Source organism: Apteryx rowi, unplaced genomic scaffold, assembly GCF_003343035.1.
Source record: "Apteryx rowi isolate R43461 unplaced genomic scaffold, aptRow1 scaffold_23, whole genome shotgun sequence".
NCBI classification, from domain to species: domain Eukaryota; kingdom Metazoa; phylum Chordata; class Aves; order Apterygiformes; family Apterygidae; genus Apteryx; species Apteryx rowi.
This window is the reverse complement of record NW_020448641.1, coordinates 2,876,715-2,894,153: the sequence shown is the minus strand read 5'-3', so window position 1 is coordinate 2,894,153 and position 17,439 is coordinate 2,876,715. Positions and strand designations below refer to the sequence as shown.

General features: G+C 45.0%; 1 protein-coding gene across 1 annotated transcript in view; it reads left to right on the top strand.

The window, feature by feature from the left end:
- FOXI2 (forkhead box I2) overlaps window positions 1-17,439 on the top strand; it is a 31,711-nt gene that overhangs the window by 13,320 nt on the left and 952 nt on the right. The gene's annotated exons all lie outside the window — the stretch shown is intronic.

Sequence of the window (17,439 nt, the reverse complement as noted above, 5' to 3'; positions counted from 1 at the left end):
TGCGGCGCTCCGCGAGGGTTGTCCTTATGGCAGCAGAGCGCGGCCAAGGGTTTCGCGGTCGGCACGCGTACCGAGACAAGAGCCTCACGCAGGTTCCTGCGGTTGTATTGCAATCGATTGGTGGTGGGAACATCGGGCTTAGGCGCTTGGTCCTCCCCCAGCAGCACCTGCCACAGCAGCAATCGCTCGAATTGACCCGCCGTTCAGTTCGGAAAGGGATGAGCGGGGCACCCGTACGAACGGAGAATTTGGGGTGAAATCCATCATGCTTAACTTCAGCCATCTAGGAGCCARGCATCTCATTAAACAAATCGTCTCGCTGCCTCTGTGGTCAAACATTTTGTCTGGTCAGCTTACTAATCCTGAAGAGAGCAGATAAAATTCACTTCCATATTTCTGTGCTGTTTCACAGCAGCGAGATGTGAACTATGCCAGTAACTTTGGGTTTTTTTCCTCTTATCTCTGTGATTTTTAAAGCTTTGCACATAAGGCGGCTAGAATTGCTGCCATATTTCGGAGCAGGTGACATGTCCTTATCGGATGCACTAGACAGCTGATGACTCGGGTAACGCTCTAATTCCGCGGAGGGAGCTGTCGCGAAGGGCTGTATGAAAATGCTTGCCGCATCGTTAGCTACCTCGGTGCTTACCAAACGTCTTTTACAACCCTGTGGGCCCCAGGTGAAGGCTGTGTCAGGGGTTGCGTCTGAAATTCTACTTTTAGGGGTTTATAATTCAACCATTTGTTTTCACTTCGGGCTGAAATCTGGCATACCAACTCTGAGCCGAGACTAAACTTAATTGCTAAACTTAAAAGAAAAAAAATCATTGTGGATGGTTTACATTACTGGAGTGGTTTTTTTTAAAAAAAAAAAGTTATAGAAAGCAACATTTTGCAATACTTCTTCTTTTTGCCTAGAAGACTTTTTTAAAGGAATGGTAAGAATTGCCGTGACATATTTCACGGTGAGAACGGTGAGRTTTGGTACTCAGCAGAGATGATGCAAAACCGGCAGCTGCTGTTGAGGCACGGTTGCGARCTCGTATCATCTGCCTGACGAGTACAAGTGTTGTACATGAAGAGATTAATAAACTGCCACAAATTTTAAGTGGTGACTAACGGTTCCAATATACACTCATTACTTTTTCATCGTTTTGAAGGTCATAACACGAATCTTCTTTGGGCCCTTGGAAATTATTTCATTTGTGGTACACGTTGCTGTTTTTGCGCAGCGCTAACAATCTAAAAATGGTTAAAGCCTTTAATTGCTCAGACTGAAGTTTCCCTTTGCTGACTTCCCCAAAGGTATGAAAAAGAGGAAATTTCTAGACTAAAGTTGTTCTTTTCATGCTGTGCATTCTAAGCACAGACCAGCAGTTAAACCGTGAGGCAAAATGGTTTTCTTCAGTGTGAATGTAATAAACTTTTGGGTTAAAAAAATGTTTTTGAAAAAGGCCCCAGATAGATGGAAATGTCAGTTAAATGTGTGCTGTGATGAAAAGAATGGTTATTGCCCTACGCGAGCACCACAGCTGCCAGTGAAGCTAAAATAAAATTACAACAATTTAAAAATAACACAAAGAATTTATTGGATTGCTACAAACAAACCCCAGTGTGATCGGCTGCAAAAGGATTTGTGTTGCTGGTGTAGTAATTAGCGTGGCAATTTGACACATTGTCTGGCAATGTCCTAATATTAGTAATATTTTGTCAAGTGTTATAAATAATCTGCGAATAGTCTGGAATGATCCTTTAATGGCTGACTCAGCTGGTACTTCCYAGACAATTTTTCAGCGGTACATGACTACCTCATCATTTTTTTAAAAATTACTGTAATTTCTGAAAAATTTTCAGAATAATTAATCCTTGCAAGGCAGAGGACTTCCACTTGCAAAGCACTGCTAGCACGCTGACCTGGTGGGAGTCGTTTCACGTGAGCAAGAAATACAGCGTGAAGTAGCTCGTCTGGAGGAAAACCCGACACGCGGGGAATGCTCTGAGTCAGGGAAGTCTTGCGTTAGAGATAGATATTTAACAACAGCTATTTTACAGGAACATAACGTACTGTGTGTTATACGGCTAAGGAGCGGCCCTTCGCTTGGGGAGCAGACGTGCCGTGGTGCAGGATGATGGATAGCGTGGGAGAGTGGTCCAGGAGGCGCGAGGAGATAGTAAGCATAAGATCAAAGCAGCGGCTACAGTTTTATTAACAGTTTTCGGTAAGTCACTTAAACTTAGATTACTTACCATACCAGAAGTTAATTAAGTTATTTAATTACCCATCTAAAGTTCTATACAGAAATTTTGGTCCATCTACATTTAAGCAACACTCTGCTCATCCTCCACCCGCCCCTGCCAAATTATGCAGTTTTAGTTCTCTCTAATGACTTGAGTAATAACATGGCGCTACACTGTACAACGAATCTTTCATTATCTTTTTGTTTCCAAATCGACTTATTTAAAAAAATATTTTTCCTCGTGTTTTCAATTACAAGGGAAAGCTTTACACCACGTGGATGCCTCACATAATTCAGCTGATAATCTCAGCAGTCAATTAAATTTTAAACACTTTTCCATTAAATACTTATTTTAAGACAGTAAATAATTTAACATGTTTCCATTTAAAAGTGTTTCACATCACAAAGTTTTCAATCTTCTTTTTTTAATAAAGTGAGTCACATCATCCTATGTATTGAAAGTGAAATAAAAGAACTTTTATTTAAGGGTTTTTTTAGCTAGTGTACTTGCTGTTAAGAGTTCTGTGCATATATTTCCATTTACCATCTTAGTAGTACGTAAAAGTAGAAGAAAAATGAAAAAAAAGAAACTTGAAAACCCTGAAATCAGGAGACAAAACCGAGGTGCACTAACATTTTACCAAAACTCTGCATCAATTCGTATTCTGCGTTCYTATCCAAAATGTGTATCTATCTCCTTAGCGTCCTAACTAGTCACGACCAGTATAATTCAAATTACAGAATTCCTCGGATATGCTTGGGTAACTTCCCAATGCAATCACCTTTAGCGTTTGATATTTCTGTGCTTGATCTTTCCCTAAAGTGCTCTTGCTTGTTTGTTAACTTTGAGCAAGAAGCCTTGCTCTACTGTAAATACCATTTAAAAAAGTCAGCGTTTGCTGAGAGTTACCTTTCATCCACAGACGGGAGTCTGAGATTTCCTCCTCGCATCCTGAAAGCTGTCAGGTGACTTTGATGATAATCTGGGAACTGATTAGAAAGATATTTATGGAAGGATGGGAAGAATATTCCTCTCCCTCAGCACCCAAACCAGAACATCTGAAGCCCCGATAACGCAGCGTTGCAAAAGCCATAGCGTGCCTCAGCACGGATCACACCACGCCAGACAGCACCGGACCCGTGAAGGCACCTGCCAACGTCGGTGGGCCTCGGCCTCCCTGAAATCTTGCAGGTCAGGCTAGCAAAGTCGTCCAAGTTCAATGTTAATCAACTAACGTGCCTTAAAAACTGTGCAAATGAGCTGGGAAATATTCACTAGACGAGGCTGCGCTGCGGTTTCATTTCGTGTGTTTATCTCATTAATTTCACAGCGCGAGTTATGTCTTCTGAGCGTCATTCACGAGCGTTCGCCGCTTCTCCCGCTATCGTTCTCTTCGCGCCCCTGTTGTAGTTACAGGCATCAACAGCCTTAAATTATCATCAAGTCCTAGGAGCAGGGGTAGGTGCGCAAATCTGGACAGCATCCAACGTGGTGGCACCTTCTCTTGATTTGAGCATCGTCACTACGAAAACAACACTCAAGAGCGGTCGTGTGCAACATATGGAAAGTTCTGATAAGAATTCCTTTAAAGCCTTTTAATTAGATGTGACTACGAGCGTACTGTTGTCCTGCAGAAAACAATGGCGAAGTCCACGAGAAACTTAGTGGGCATTGGACCAGCTTAAAGGAAATTTGCTTACGTTTAATTAGTTTGTATGAATTGAAAGCTTTTTATAAATTAGTCCTACATTAAAAAAAAAAAAAACCTATGAGCCGGTGCTTATGGCCCTGCCTGCTCCAGAAGAGCTGCTGAGCAGAAACCAGATGTTTCATGCCCATAACGACGCATGTTGTGCAGCGCAGGAGCTAACTAAATCCCATCCTTCCCTCATGCCTGCGGTACGACCCCCCCATTGCTACCTCTTTGGGATGGACAGCAGCAGCCTTGACCTTTTGGTTGAAGCTCCAAGGGTTGATCCTCACTTGGTTGCATGCGCAATAGCATTTTGGGTCCTTCTGGAGCGGACACCACTCATTTTTGGAGCACGTGTTGCCTCCCAGCGTGGCTGTGCCATGGATGTATGTCGCATGAGTAAGAAGGACTTTCCACGAGAGAAAATACAAGCTGAGGAATGTAAAAAGGGTGAACGAGGAAGTGACTTGTGACAGATGCTGCTTCTGTAAAGATTAAAAAAAAATAGAAATCAGGTGGCTCAGAAAGCAGAGCTGATGAGTAAACACTGCTAACGAGTAAAGTAAATACGCGTTTGACCATATGGGAGTAAACGAGCTTTAGAGGATGATCYGAGGCAAGGTTTTGATCGCTCCTGCATGCGCTCCGGTAGGCCGGAGGGGAGAGCAGAGGGCAGGCGGGTGCCACCCACTTTACAGACCTACTTTTAACGCGTGGATTTTTTATTTTTTTTCCATACAAGCAATCCAAATCTAAGAAAGCGAGCTGTGTACGTGGGACTTGCAAAAGGCGGGCATATGTATTTTTAGGGGGATAATGACGTTCCTGTAGATGCACTTCGGCGCTTACGTGCTTATTGCCCCTACGCATCCCAGTGGCTGTTCCAAACCAGAGCTTTGCCGATGATGTGCTACGTGGAGATACTCAACGACGAGGTGGGAATGAGTGATGCCGAGTAGTATACAAAAATAAAGTCAGAAATCAAATGATATACTGCTTAAAGAGCACCCTTTTAATACATACTTCTTTTTGTGACTGTAAAGAACACGTCCCGAGGGCGGCGTTTTGCTTGGGAGCAGTAACCCCCGGCGTTCGGCAGAGCCGGCTGTGCAGCCGATGCCCTCGTCCGGACCGCGGGGCACAGAGACGAATCCCTCCGGACCGCCTGTGGATGCRAAGATCTCCGGTGCGGTACACGGATGTGAGGTAATTACTGCAGATTTCATAGAGAACGGGGGCTGAGCGAGCAAGCGCGTTTGGGAAAATTTGTATGCCGAGGYGCTGATTTTTAAAGTTTAATATCTTAGCTGCTTATTTATTCGAATGCCTTATGCACCTCATTTACGACGCTATTATGTCTATTTGCTTGTAAGATTTTATTTAACGTTTGTGCAGACAAGCGGAACAGAACGGTCAGCTCTGAACCTGCAGGTTTTACTCTCTTTGTTACCCCACGGATAAGGGGAAAAACAATCGAGMGGTAAGAATTAAACTTTTCTTGAGCAAATAATAACTTCTTGGCAGGGAGTGCATTCCCATCCCACATTAATGGCAGTGATTGACATGAATAAGTTATAAAGCCCCTAAATATTTCAATTTTCCTACATGCAGCCGTGACACGTGCAGAAGGAATTAGTTAGCTGTATCGCCGTGTGTGGCTACGCCGCCGCTTGCCCGCAAAGCCGGGCCTGGGACCGCGGGTGTGTAACGTGGACGAACGAGCACTGAGATACGCTACCAACGTAGATTTTAGGCGGCTATTGCTATTTCTCAGGGGCGAGCCCAGGCCGTTTCGCAGGTCAGGGGAGGGGGAGGCTCGGGGCGGTCGCCCCGGGACGTTCGCTCCGGCCGCTGCGTTTTGGAAGCTCCGGTCATGCATTTGCAGCGCGCCCCGCTATTTTATGGACACTTGTGGTCACAGCACGATTCTCAGCAAGTTATTCATTTTTAGAGGAAGGAAAATTTGTGGAAGAAGGTCAAAGAAGATTAATAAGGCACAAAATGTCTAATAACTACACAATATTAGACAAAACTCGGAGAATGATTTCTCTAATGCTCACACTGTGCTGCTCGATCTTATTACCCTGCATTAGTGGAATCCACAATTTACAACTTCAATAAACTCCTAACCTCTTTGCGCCAGAATGCACGTTGCTGTTGTTTTTATTAGCCGCGTAATGGGAAGATGCGTTATGCAACGTAATCACCCTGCATAAGCAAACTTCTAATCACTGCTAAGAAATTCTTTATGAGCAGCTAACAGGGACCAAACCAGACAATTTTGAGATTATGTGCTTTTGCCTTCAGGTTTCCAGCATAGCAGATATTGCTAACAAGTAGAGGTCACTCTCTCTCTTGGAGAAGATGTCAAAGAAATGGCAGGCTCTAATACCAAAATTCGCATATTCTGCTGTGCAAATTATTTTAACCACACATTTGTTTGAAAAGCCAGGAAGAATTTTGGTGAAAAAGATGTAGTGCTGTTCCTAGCCGCAATGCTAGAGGTAGAGCCTGTGCGATGTTCCCGGCTCTGCCTGTAAGCTCAGAGCACGATTGAAGTCCTTACCGAATTTCAGAGGGAATTCAACCCTGGCCATATACGTGGTGCCACAGCACAACTTCAGAGAAACCCACCGCAGGCAGCATCTTATATCCATCAACATAAACCAGGCCAGTCCATACAAAATGTAGCAGCTTTGTATTTTCAACCTTCCCTAGGTCTCTTCCTCCTCAGCACCCTCCTCCGGCAAATGTTGCTATGCTTCTTTTCGGAACTAATCTTAAAGAATAAAGTAGCAGGATGCTAATGCATGTCAAGGAGGTTTTTGCAGGCTGAACCTAACTTTTTCAGTGCAATGTTAGTCTTCATTTTGGCCACTTAAGTTGCTTCTGCAAAGACCATTTTCTTATTTTGTTGTGTTGCCTGTGTCGCGCCACCGTGAATATGCGAACTGGTTCTCTCCTGTATACATAGTAAGCTCAAACAATATATCTTCATTTTAAGGCCTTTCTGGCCTAATCCATCCATCTACCTAGCATGTCTTTTACAGTACTGAGCCGTATCGCCTGCACTCATCCAGCGAACGGTGCTGACCTTGGTTGCTGATGTTTAATATATTTAAACAAACTTTGTTTTCTGCTGCAAAGTCACCTTGCTGTCCTTTGAATTCCCCCTTATTATTTTATCTTCTGGGATGTCAATAAGTAACACAAATGATGATTTGTGGCCCTGTTTTTCCACGCGGACCGCTCTAATTTCATTCTTTCCCTGGCGCCTCTGTTTTCCTCGCCTGTTTTAGACAACGTTTCTCTGAGATTGTGTGTTTTGGGGGCTAGCGGGCATCTGTGTGCATGGTTAGAGCAGCGGAGCCCTCTTCCCCATCCCGCTGCAGCGCAAACCATCAAAATAATAATAGTGGCAGTAATAATGGCAATAATACTAATAGCCTTAGAGAACTCCCGTTTCAATGCCAGATAGGAGAGGTCAAGGTGGGGGAATTCAGGGAACACGAAATGTCACATCATTGCATCACTTCCAAGCACGTTTGCACACAGTAATGATGTATGTGCTGCCTGGGCCTCTGCAAATTATTTAGGTGCTCTTGCAAACGTCTGCAATGGGCACTGTCAGCTAAGTAGCCTTCCCCTGCTATTTAGGCACGTATGGGAACTGTGAATTAAACAGAGCTAAATCATGTGTAGGGGGGATTTCCCATAGGGTCCAGGGCTGATTTCCCATAGCCGCCGGTGCTGGGTAGCGAAAGCGCTGGCTGCTTTGTGTTGGCTGACAAATCAGCCTGGATTTTAAGGATCACTGAGGAGGTTCAGCAGAGATTATAAAACGATCATATTATTCAGTTTATAAAAAGAAAAGCAGATGCTAGTCATGTCACTTAATGCTGCCCCTCTGCAATGCATTAGAAGCAACTGAATAGAGCAGCATGGGAAAGGTTATGCATAATATCTATAGTTCAACTGCCATGCATTGTTTCACTTACTAAATCTAATTCACTTTTCCACCCACTACTTAATTTAATTTCCATGCATATGATGACTGGAATACAGCATCAGTGTGCTGGGAGCCAGCAGAAAGACCAGGTAGAGGCGAGGCGAACGTCTGAAAAACAGAACAGATTATAGTAAATAGATTGCTTTATTACAGGTTTTATGGTCTCAGTTGTGTAGGAAATAACTCCTGAAGTTATTGTTGACGATTTTAAATATTTTCATATTGTTGGAGTAGCAGTGTTGGTGTCCTGATAGAGGCAGACTCTAACCTCTGGGTGTCCTTGTAGGATTGCAGTGGTTTCTTGGTGACAGCCGTAGTAATTAAACCTGCAATAAGAACCGTAGGTAAACCATTTTCACTGAGTCACACCGTGCAAAGATTTTCCCTTTGGGTCTGAACTGGYGTGAGTTTGGACTCTGCCAGAAATCTGGTTTTTACATGTTTTTAATTATTGGTGGCGATGGTTCGGTTTTGTTTGTCTGAGAAGGAAAGCTTAAGACAATCCAGTTTTTTTTTTTTAAGGAGTTGTTTGGGGTTTTGCAAACTTTGAGAAAAATCTATAAGGRTGTTTTTAGTGTTTTCCATGCAAAGATACGCTTTTCCCCCCTGGTCACTGGTTGGAAAAAAACTAGGTATCTTTTTCTCTAGGAAGCACCTCTAGTACCTCAAAGCAATTTCTTTCTAGAGCCACATTTCTATGTCTACTATTTTCTACTTATAATCCTTCAGTTTTCTGATTTGCATCAGAAAATTATGAATGTTGTTTGTGAGCCAGCCTCACAAATAATCTTCATTTGTTTTTTTTCCATGCTGTATAGTAAYGCTTTGGGATGTTCCTTGTGCAACGTCATTCAATTCAGTAAATACAGGCAGAAATTAATTTTGCCCTCTGAATTTTCCAATGGTTAAAATGTACTATGTCATTCCGAGAAAAAAATGCTTGTCAAATATTTCATATTTACAATGAGCATTACACTTCTGCATGGTAAACATTTGCACGGTTTTATACTAACTTTTCTGAATCCCTACACGTCTTGACTTTTTACATCTGCAAATTAGTAGCATGAGAACAAAATGAAAGCATTTTAAAAGAGAAGAAATGTGGGTTGTAGGAAAGGCAGAAGGAGATATTATCAAGTGAACAATACGTCTTTTTATCTCTGACTTCTGTGAGTCAGTGAGCCGCGTTTCTGACATGGGCATGGGYTTTTAGGGGCTGGAAATGCTGCAGTGCGAGAGGAAAAATGGAGCTGAGACATCACCTTGCCAATGAAGGGCAATAAAGTAATTAAATAGCCTGGGGGCGGCTTTAGTTCTTTTGATTCTGGAAGCTTTTTTCCCACATAAATGTGTGAACTTACGTTTAACAGTATAATATCTATAACAATAATTAATATCACCGGTGCTTCTATCCAAGGTCTCCAAGTGACTTTACAGGCAATTAATCCCATGAGGCTGTAAGTATTAATAGCATCCGTTACACGGCTGCGAAAGCGAAGCAAAAAGAGCCTAATTGGCTCAATCGAATCCATTAGAGTAAATGGGACGTAGGATTTGTGCGTCCGAACCGGGCTGAGGTGCGGGTAGGAGGTAGGAGAGCACGAGCGTGGTGGACACCCCTGTGCCGGCCCGGCCGCCTTCCCCTGCCGACCTTCCCGTTAAAGAAGTAATAGAAGGCGCCGGCGCCGCAGAACGAATTACCTGCACGGAGAGTCGGTGGGGAGGACTTCAAGGGGTCACCGTGGGGAAAGTAGGGTGGTGCTCCTCAGGGGGAAAAAAAAAAGCCAATGGCCTTTGGGGAGCCGGAGAAACGGGGCTTTTTGTAACATCGGGAACATATTGTGCCTCGTGTGAAAACACTTCTCTCAGAAGTAACGTCCTTGACTCTTTTTTCTGTAAAAAATGCTTCAGTGAACAATTGATCTTGTCGTTTCCCACCAGTTACACAACGTGCTCTAAGGTACAATCTAAAATGAATAAATCTGATATGCTGTAAAGCATAGATATAGTCTTTATTTTCAAAGCGAAATCTTTCAACTCGTTGAACCATGAATACGACTTCAAGTTGATTTTGTATCACAGGATTCTTAGCAGGAATCGCAAATTACAAAGTGCAGCAAAAAAAMCATGCTCTCCTCCTTTTTTTTTCTTCTTTATTATTTTTGATTCATATTTTTGAACTGCAATACATAATGAGGAGCCTACAGACAGAAGGTGGGAAAGAGAAAATGATTTTTTTTGGCATTATAAGCAGAGTCAAAGTTAGAAAATACTGTAAGGAACAGTTAAGACAGTCACTGTGGTGATCTTGGTTAAGGTGCAGAACCTAGAGCACAGTTTATAATATTAATGTATGGGGAAGAAGTCAACAGCGCAGGGAACTCAGAGGTTGGCTGTAAGTCTCCTAAGGCCATTTTTCCGTAAACACGATACACCTCTGTACCGTAACTGCTGAGAGATTATGTTATCTCAGTTTTCCTATGTTCATATTCAAATCCTCTAGCTCAGCAGGCTGCACTTGGGAAGAGTCTTGGCATTGGTAAAGAGTAGATTTTATTGTATTTCTAAACCCCTGACCTTGAAGTCAGCTAATGGTGACCCCGGGCAAGGTCTAAACCCCAAGCAAGTCAGATCGGCTTCTGACTCACTTGCATTAACCCAGAGCTTGAAACTGTTCAGGAGCTGCCTACCTTAAAACCCAGTAGGACACGTCTGAGTTTCAGGTGTCCGGCTCTCTCTTGCCCTGCCCTTTGGTTAGTCAAGTAGAGCCAACATAGGAGGTACAAGGCAGAGGCTAGTGGTCACTAGCAGATGGAGACGAACTTCTGAATATTGGCAAAACTGCGTGTCAATGAAAAGAGGTTTGTAGTGGTTAGAAGCTGAAGAGTAGAAAGGTGAGCAGTTAACATAGAAACACTGTTGAGAGCTTTTTTTTTTTTTTGAGATCTCAGATTACCAAAAAAACACTCATGAAATTTGACACTGTCTGGTGAACACAGGTTGGTTTTGGCCTGAAACCATTGCCAGCAGAAGTCAGTCCAAATGCAATGGCATGGTGCTAATGAAAGTGGACTTTGAAGCAGTATAAACAGCAAGCAGAAAATGAAGCCGTCTGTCCCATCTTCTGGATGGTTACCCATCCATGGAGAGGTGGCGAGTGGTCTGCAGACCCATACCAAACAAAATGKGCAGACCTGGTGGTTAGAGGTTAGGAAGTTCACAAGAAAGGTTGAGAGCTGACAGGGATCTTTGACTTCAAAAAGCATGGAAGCTCTTGACCTAAGCCATTATTAGCAAAAACACAGAGGAGATGTCCCAGAAACAGAGCCAAAGGTGGCTCCTAGCTAGATATGGCCCCTCACCAGACAGGTGCAACCTCTGCTGTGAGCCTCAGCCTTGGTTTGTTTTCGGTGGTCCCCCTTGGYGGAAGGATGGAGCTCTCCAGTTATTTTCTCTGTCTTGTTGTTCATCAGGTGGTGGACACTGCTGGGCAGATCCTGCCCGCAGGTGGTGAGCAGGTCCCTTGGCAAAAGAAGGATGCTTGAGCCTTGCTTAGGAGAGCTTTGGTTACCGTGCCCCTTTTTCCCAGCTATTCGCTCAGCAGCGGCTGCAGGAATGAGTTTGGTGGAGCACACACACCACCCACCCCACCAGTCAGAATTGTGCTATGATTTCACTGGAATTTGGTTGGAAATCAGCAAAAGGGGCAAGCTGGCGGCCCCGCTCTCCCGTCCTGCTCCCGGCAGCTGGAGAGGGAGCGCAGGGACGCAGCACAGCAGCTTCGGGGACAGATTTTGGGGACTGCCGGCCATGTGGCCGGCTGGCAGGTTGCCTCGTTCCTCCACCGTGTGATCGATGGGCATCCTGGCTGGGGAAATAAATCCTGGCTCTGTTCACAGCCCAGCGCAGCAAGCCTCAGCACATCTGAAAATAAATCATAAACACTCAGAGAGACTTCCAAAACCACCTCAGGCCCTCGAGGAGACATCCTCCGCATGTCCTGCCATTAAGCGCAAGTTTTGCAGTAATGAATAGCCTCCTTAATAACAAATTAGGGCAGCCCTGTGACACGGGTGATAACGGGGAAGAGAGCTGCTCCCTGGAAAAGGAGCGGCTTTCCCGGCACTCCCTGTGGACCACCGCTTAACAATTTCACTTCACAGCATTAAATACACACATAGGTTAAGCCTGATGCTCTGCTGCCCTGCACCACGCGCAGCGTTTCCCCTGGCCAAAGACACCACACCGGGACACAGCGACACCAGCGCTTCCGGAGAGGTGGCTGGGACGTTCGGGACGAACGCGTTTGCTTTACTAAACGCGGGGAAGAAAGGCTTTGGCTTCGCCGTTCTTTCTCTTGCAAATGCACAAGCTGTCGCGTTGCTGCAGCCACGCGCGGCGCTGCCCTGAAACGAGGTTTGCGTGGCCCTTCGGATGAGCTGCTAACCTGTGAAAGATCTGCAGGAAAGGTCACCGTCGTCTGGGCCACCTAGTCATAAACAAGCAGCTCCTTTACATACAATTAATTAAGTTACTTAAAATTTATAAAATATTATTTCTCTGCAGTCATTCTCAGCGAGAGGAGGATGCTACACCTCCAGCATGCAGCAGACCCAAGGCGGTTCCCGTCGATAGATATGAGCACTAGCGAATCGGGAGGGACTCTCTCACATTAGTTCACTGATGGACTAAAATAAAATATGAAATAAAGTGAAATAGAAATGCAATATACAAAACATAAGGTATTTATACGTCTCTTTTTTAATACCACCTGAATTTTTATACCACGTTTTCTAACTCTGGCAGATCATGAAATGTGAGAGTTGAAAAATGGAATACTGCTGTGCTGAAAAAAAGTTATTTTAGGTCCTTGTAGATATTTCTAAAAGGCACTGATTATAATTTGGCTCTTTTTTGAGGTCATATTTCTAAAGTTGCCTGGATTTATAGGCRGAAGCAGATGAAATACAGTACCAGTAGCATTTTAAAAGCACTTCTAGAATGGCTCTTCTGGAAAATATATTGCATGTACGGAATATATAACCACGCGGTCTGATCTACGGTTGTATTCACATGGCTAGTGAATGATTTGGGTCACCTTTGCTCCTTAATGACGCTGTAGGGGATTTATTTCTAAGACAACCTCTTCTGAATTCCAGGTCGTGAGCCAGGATCATTTTAACAATTTGACCAGTTTTGCAGGCTTTAAAGCAGAGCTTGGCTGGGGGAAGCGAGCCGGCGAGTTGGCTTAGCCGGCGGCTTCGCGTGCCGCTGCAGGGTCTCGCCGCCGGCTGGGTGCCGGAGCYGGCTTCGCGCTGTCGCAGCTCCTCGGCCGAGAGCGTGCTCTGCTCTTACGCCAGGGACTCCCTGGGTATTTAACCCCGGAAAGCAATCCCGCAGCCTGCGGACGCGGGGAGGTCGGGCTTTAATGCACTGCAAGGGACCGTCAGCAGGCCACAAGYGCACATTGCAATTACGGCTTCATAAAGAAACCTTAATCACTCACATRTGTTAAAAAAACTGAGCCATTTTGCTGAGTTTTATCATTTGTCAACCACTGATGCTAAAACCCTCTGTATCYGAGAAGTTTTGGGTCAGTAAAGACACCTATTGCTTCCTTCACACGAACTTTACACCAACAGCGGAGCACGGTGCAGTGCTACGTACAAGGTAGCCTGTTCTTAGGAAGCATTTTGTAGGTAACAGAGAGGTCTTGTGCAAAGAAATGAAAGTTTGCTTTCGCAGAGAAGTTCGATCCGAGCCGAAATGTCGGGTTTGGAGTTGCATTCGGGAAGCTTTCAAAGCACTGAAGCACCAGCAGCGCTGGGAGGTGCGTACACCGGGTTGGAGATGGCCTACTTGGGCCTTCTCATTTCAGATTACTTGTAGCTTTGTCAGTCGAGGAAAGAGAAAAGTTTAGATTTAATAAAACCGGTAGCAATTACAGATGTTTCTAAAAGAGAACATTCCAGGCGTAAAAATCTTTTAATTGAATAAAAATTACTATTACAAAGTTTTTGACATATGGGCTGTGAGAGACCGCGATTGCAGCCGAGCTTTCCAGCAGCAGAGCCAGCAGATGCCTTGCATGGACTCGCACGGCTCTGTCTTCACTGCGGGGAACCCTTCCTTGCTGCAAGGCGAAGGCGCCTGTCTCGCGCCCTCGGATGGCCCCATGCTAACGTACCGTCTCAGCGGCTCCAGTAATAACACTGCAAAAAATGAAGCGACCCCCAGGCTGCAGGAAGCACTTTCCCGTGCCGAGCGTGTCCATTAAATAACGCAGGGAAACGGGTGAGTCTGTTGAGCGAGGCGATTTTAACCAGGTCCAACTACCACTAGATGGCATCACAGCCACGCGATTACACACACGCGAGCGCTTTTAAGCGGGAGCGACGCGATGGGCCGCGTTTGGACAAGCGGAGCCGTCCCGAGCTCAAGCTTTTCCCGCTAAACAGCGATGCAGCAGCGGGCAGCGCAACGCCGGCTATTTGCCAGGTTTACCGGTGAATCTGCCCACCTCTAGCAGCTGCCTGGCATTTGACTACGAAGAACTACGAAGTATTTTTCTTATGGCTTAGGAAAGCATAAAGCAGTGACGGGGTTATGTTACGCTGTCTGTCAGAGATTGCCACTCCGTAAGAGGGTTTTTTGTGAAGCCAAAAGGAGCCAGCATTAGCAAATATATTACATGTGAGTATTTCCATGTCCTCGGGTGGCAGCTTTACTGAGAAAGGGAGAATTTAATGAGCCCTCTGTAGACTTGTGAATTTATACATTTACAAAATACATGAAATGAAATCTCTTGCTTAGATGGCAGCTTTCAAAAACTTCTAGGAAAATGTCGCCAGCCTAGACGAAAGCTTGCCACGAGGCACTAACATAAGTAAGATCACACTACTGGTCTCCTTGCACTTGATGGATAAAAACACCTTTGTATCTTTTCCTTCCTTTTACTCCTTTTTCTGATTTTTTTTCTTTTCTTTTTTTTTCTGGCTGCGAACAGACCGTTCTCCATCGCCTTTCACAAATCCCGTTTCCAGCCCCTTCGTGGTTTTCAGCCCAGCAATGCTGCAAATTTAGCTTTCGCCCCCCTCCTCCTTCCCCCAGCTGCCGCGATGAGAGTCCTTTCTGTGCACTCATCTTCTGGCTAAACTAAAGGGTTGGTCATCCCACTAGGGGGTTCCCAATAAATCTGGACTATCCTGTCAGTGGTAGGACTCCGTTTTTGATAGTACTGAAATGTCAAYATATGAACATTCAGTGCAAACCTGCCGTTGTAAGAACAGTGGTTTTATTTTTCTTTTTTTGCTTTTTTCTCACCCAGTGAAGATGCAAATAGCTACCGAGCCAATTTATAACTACGGACCATTGGCTTGCTCTTCTTAAGTGTTTCTCTAAAGCTCAGGCAAATGGGTGACAGTCAAGAGACTAGACCTTTTCTATCCACCTGGCGTGAGGGCAAGTCCCACAGCGCATGAAAGCGCCGCCTCCCTTGCACAGGAGTCCCTTGTGCCAGGCAGCGGAATGGCATATATATATATATATATATATACGTATGTATATGTATGTATGTATGTAATGGGTTATAAACACTCATGCTCCAGGGCATAAGCTATCCACTGACTATCTTCCATTAGGAAGAAACCTAATCCCCTAAGCGTTTTTTGCATCTTGGAAGCATCTGGCGTCAGGCAGACCTGCCACGGGAATGGCTATATTCTACACGAACACACACAGACTGTAAAACTCTTCAAAAAATATATAGCTAGATACTTTTCTTAGAAAGAAATATTTTGGGCATAAGAATGATACTGAAAATGCAAGGAAGAGCTAGTGAAATGTATTTCATTTCACACCTGTATTCACTGACCCAAAATACAGATTGACAGATTAAGAATTGGAAATTATTTATATGATGCCACCTGAAGTATTTTAATTCCCCACCACAGATCAGCATCCCATTGTATATTCATCTCTATAGCGCTATAGCTGCTGATAAAGCCATGCCTTTTATCTATATTTCTCAGAAATGATCGGTAATTTCAAAAAGACATACGTACTCTAGAGCAAGAATACAGAAATGCAATTGAAAATCCATTTTTCAACAAATTATGTCTTCTATCAAAGATGAACAATTTATAGATGATTTTCTTCTCACTGTTTTAACATCAGTGGGAGAAAACAGAGCCAAAAAAGTCTGTTTTTACAGGAGACCAAGAAATACAAAAGTAATGCATTTCTTAAGTATTTATAGCATGTCATAAATATATCAAAAAAAGTAAAAGTCAAGTTATGCATGTGCTTTTTCGGCTGTCATATTCCACCAAAGCTGGATAGTTACATGGTTTGCCACAGACAAAATGTGAATTTTACCTTAAATTTAATGCTAGCAGTACCAAAAGAGGAAAATCCTTGGCTTCTCTTGAAAACCCCCGCGTGTGGGCACTAAGCAGAAAGGCGAGCCCACTAACCGGCTGGCGCGGGGCGTTACGGCTCTAAACGGGGGCTCGCGAGGACGTGAGCGTGCTGAGGAGCGCCCAGGGCTTTCTCTAAGGGCAGGAAGAAGGGGTTTAGCTGGCGTTAGCACGTTTAGTGTTATGAGTTCATGTGTGCATGCAAGACCAGGTATGCTTCTAGGGGGTTCATAAACGGGAAAACATTCATTTATCCAGATGATAACAACTTCTATTTCATGTTTGAAGGAAATGTAGGAGAATGTGTAGATGATTTCTTGAAATTTTATTTATTTGCTGGAAATCAAAGTTTGCTGGAGGGGCCGCTGGGCCTGTCAGGCTGCTTTATCATGATACTACAGACCCGAAGCAGAGGTGTCAATCAGGGAGGGATTGCTCAGATCAAAGCCCAGAAATTGTTTTCTAAGTTACCGAAAGGGGAAGTTTCAGCTTCGTTGCGGAAGCTCTTGTAGCTGCCCACACGTCTGGACCAGCTCGAGCTGTAGTAGCTGTTCGGGTCTAGACACAGATCAGAGGTCCAAACCCCAAAGCCTTGGAAACTCCTCGTACGTTCCCTGTTCTCCAGGGGACGTTTGCAGAGAAGGGATCGGCGTCTTTTTCACGTTTCCCGATTTGTGGATTGTTTCCCGACTGCGGGGCAAAGGCCTTCTCGGGGCTGCTGGGGTTTTGTGCTGCGGTGATGGCGCAGGAGACTCGCGCGGGGTGGCCACGGAGGTGGCACGGCAGCAGCGGCGTGCCGGGCGCCCTCGGCGCTGCCGTTCGCCCGCCCTTTGCCCGCTTTCCCGCGTGGCTTCGGGAGCTTTTCCCGCGGCGCGTGGGGAGCAGCGATGCTGCAGAGAAATCCCTGCGCGGTGATGCTGCAGAGGTGATCACCGGCACCTGCCGGGATCAGCGCGTGGGGGGCTGTTTGGGCTTGCGGGGGGCTTTTTTTACATTACGGCTTGTTTAGAGAACAGGGTGAGGAAGCAGAGGGGAATTAAAGCCCACGTGGTGCCGAAAAGCGCGGCCGGGCTGGGGAGCCC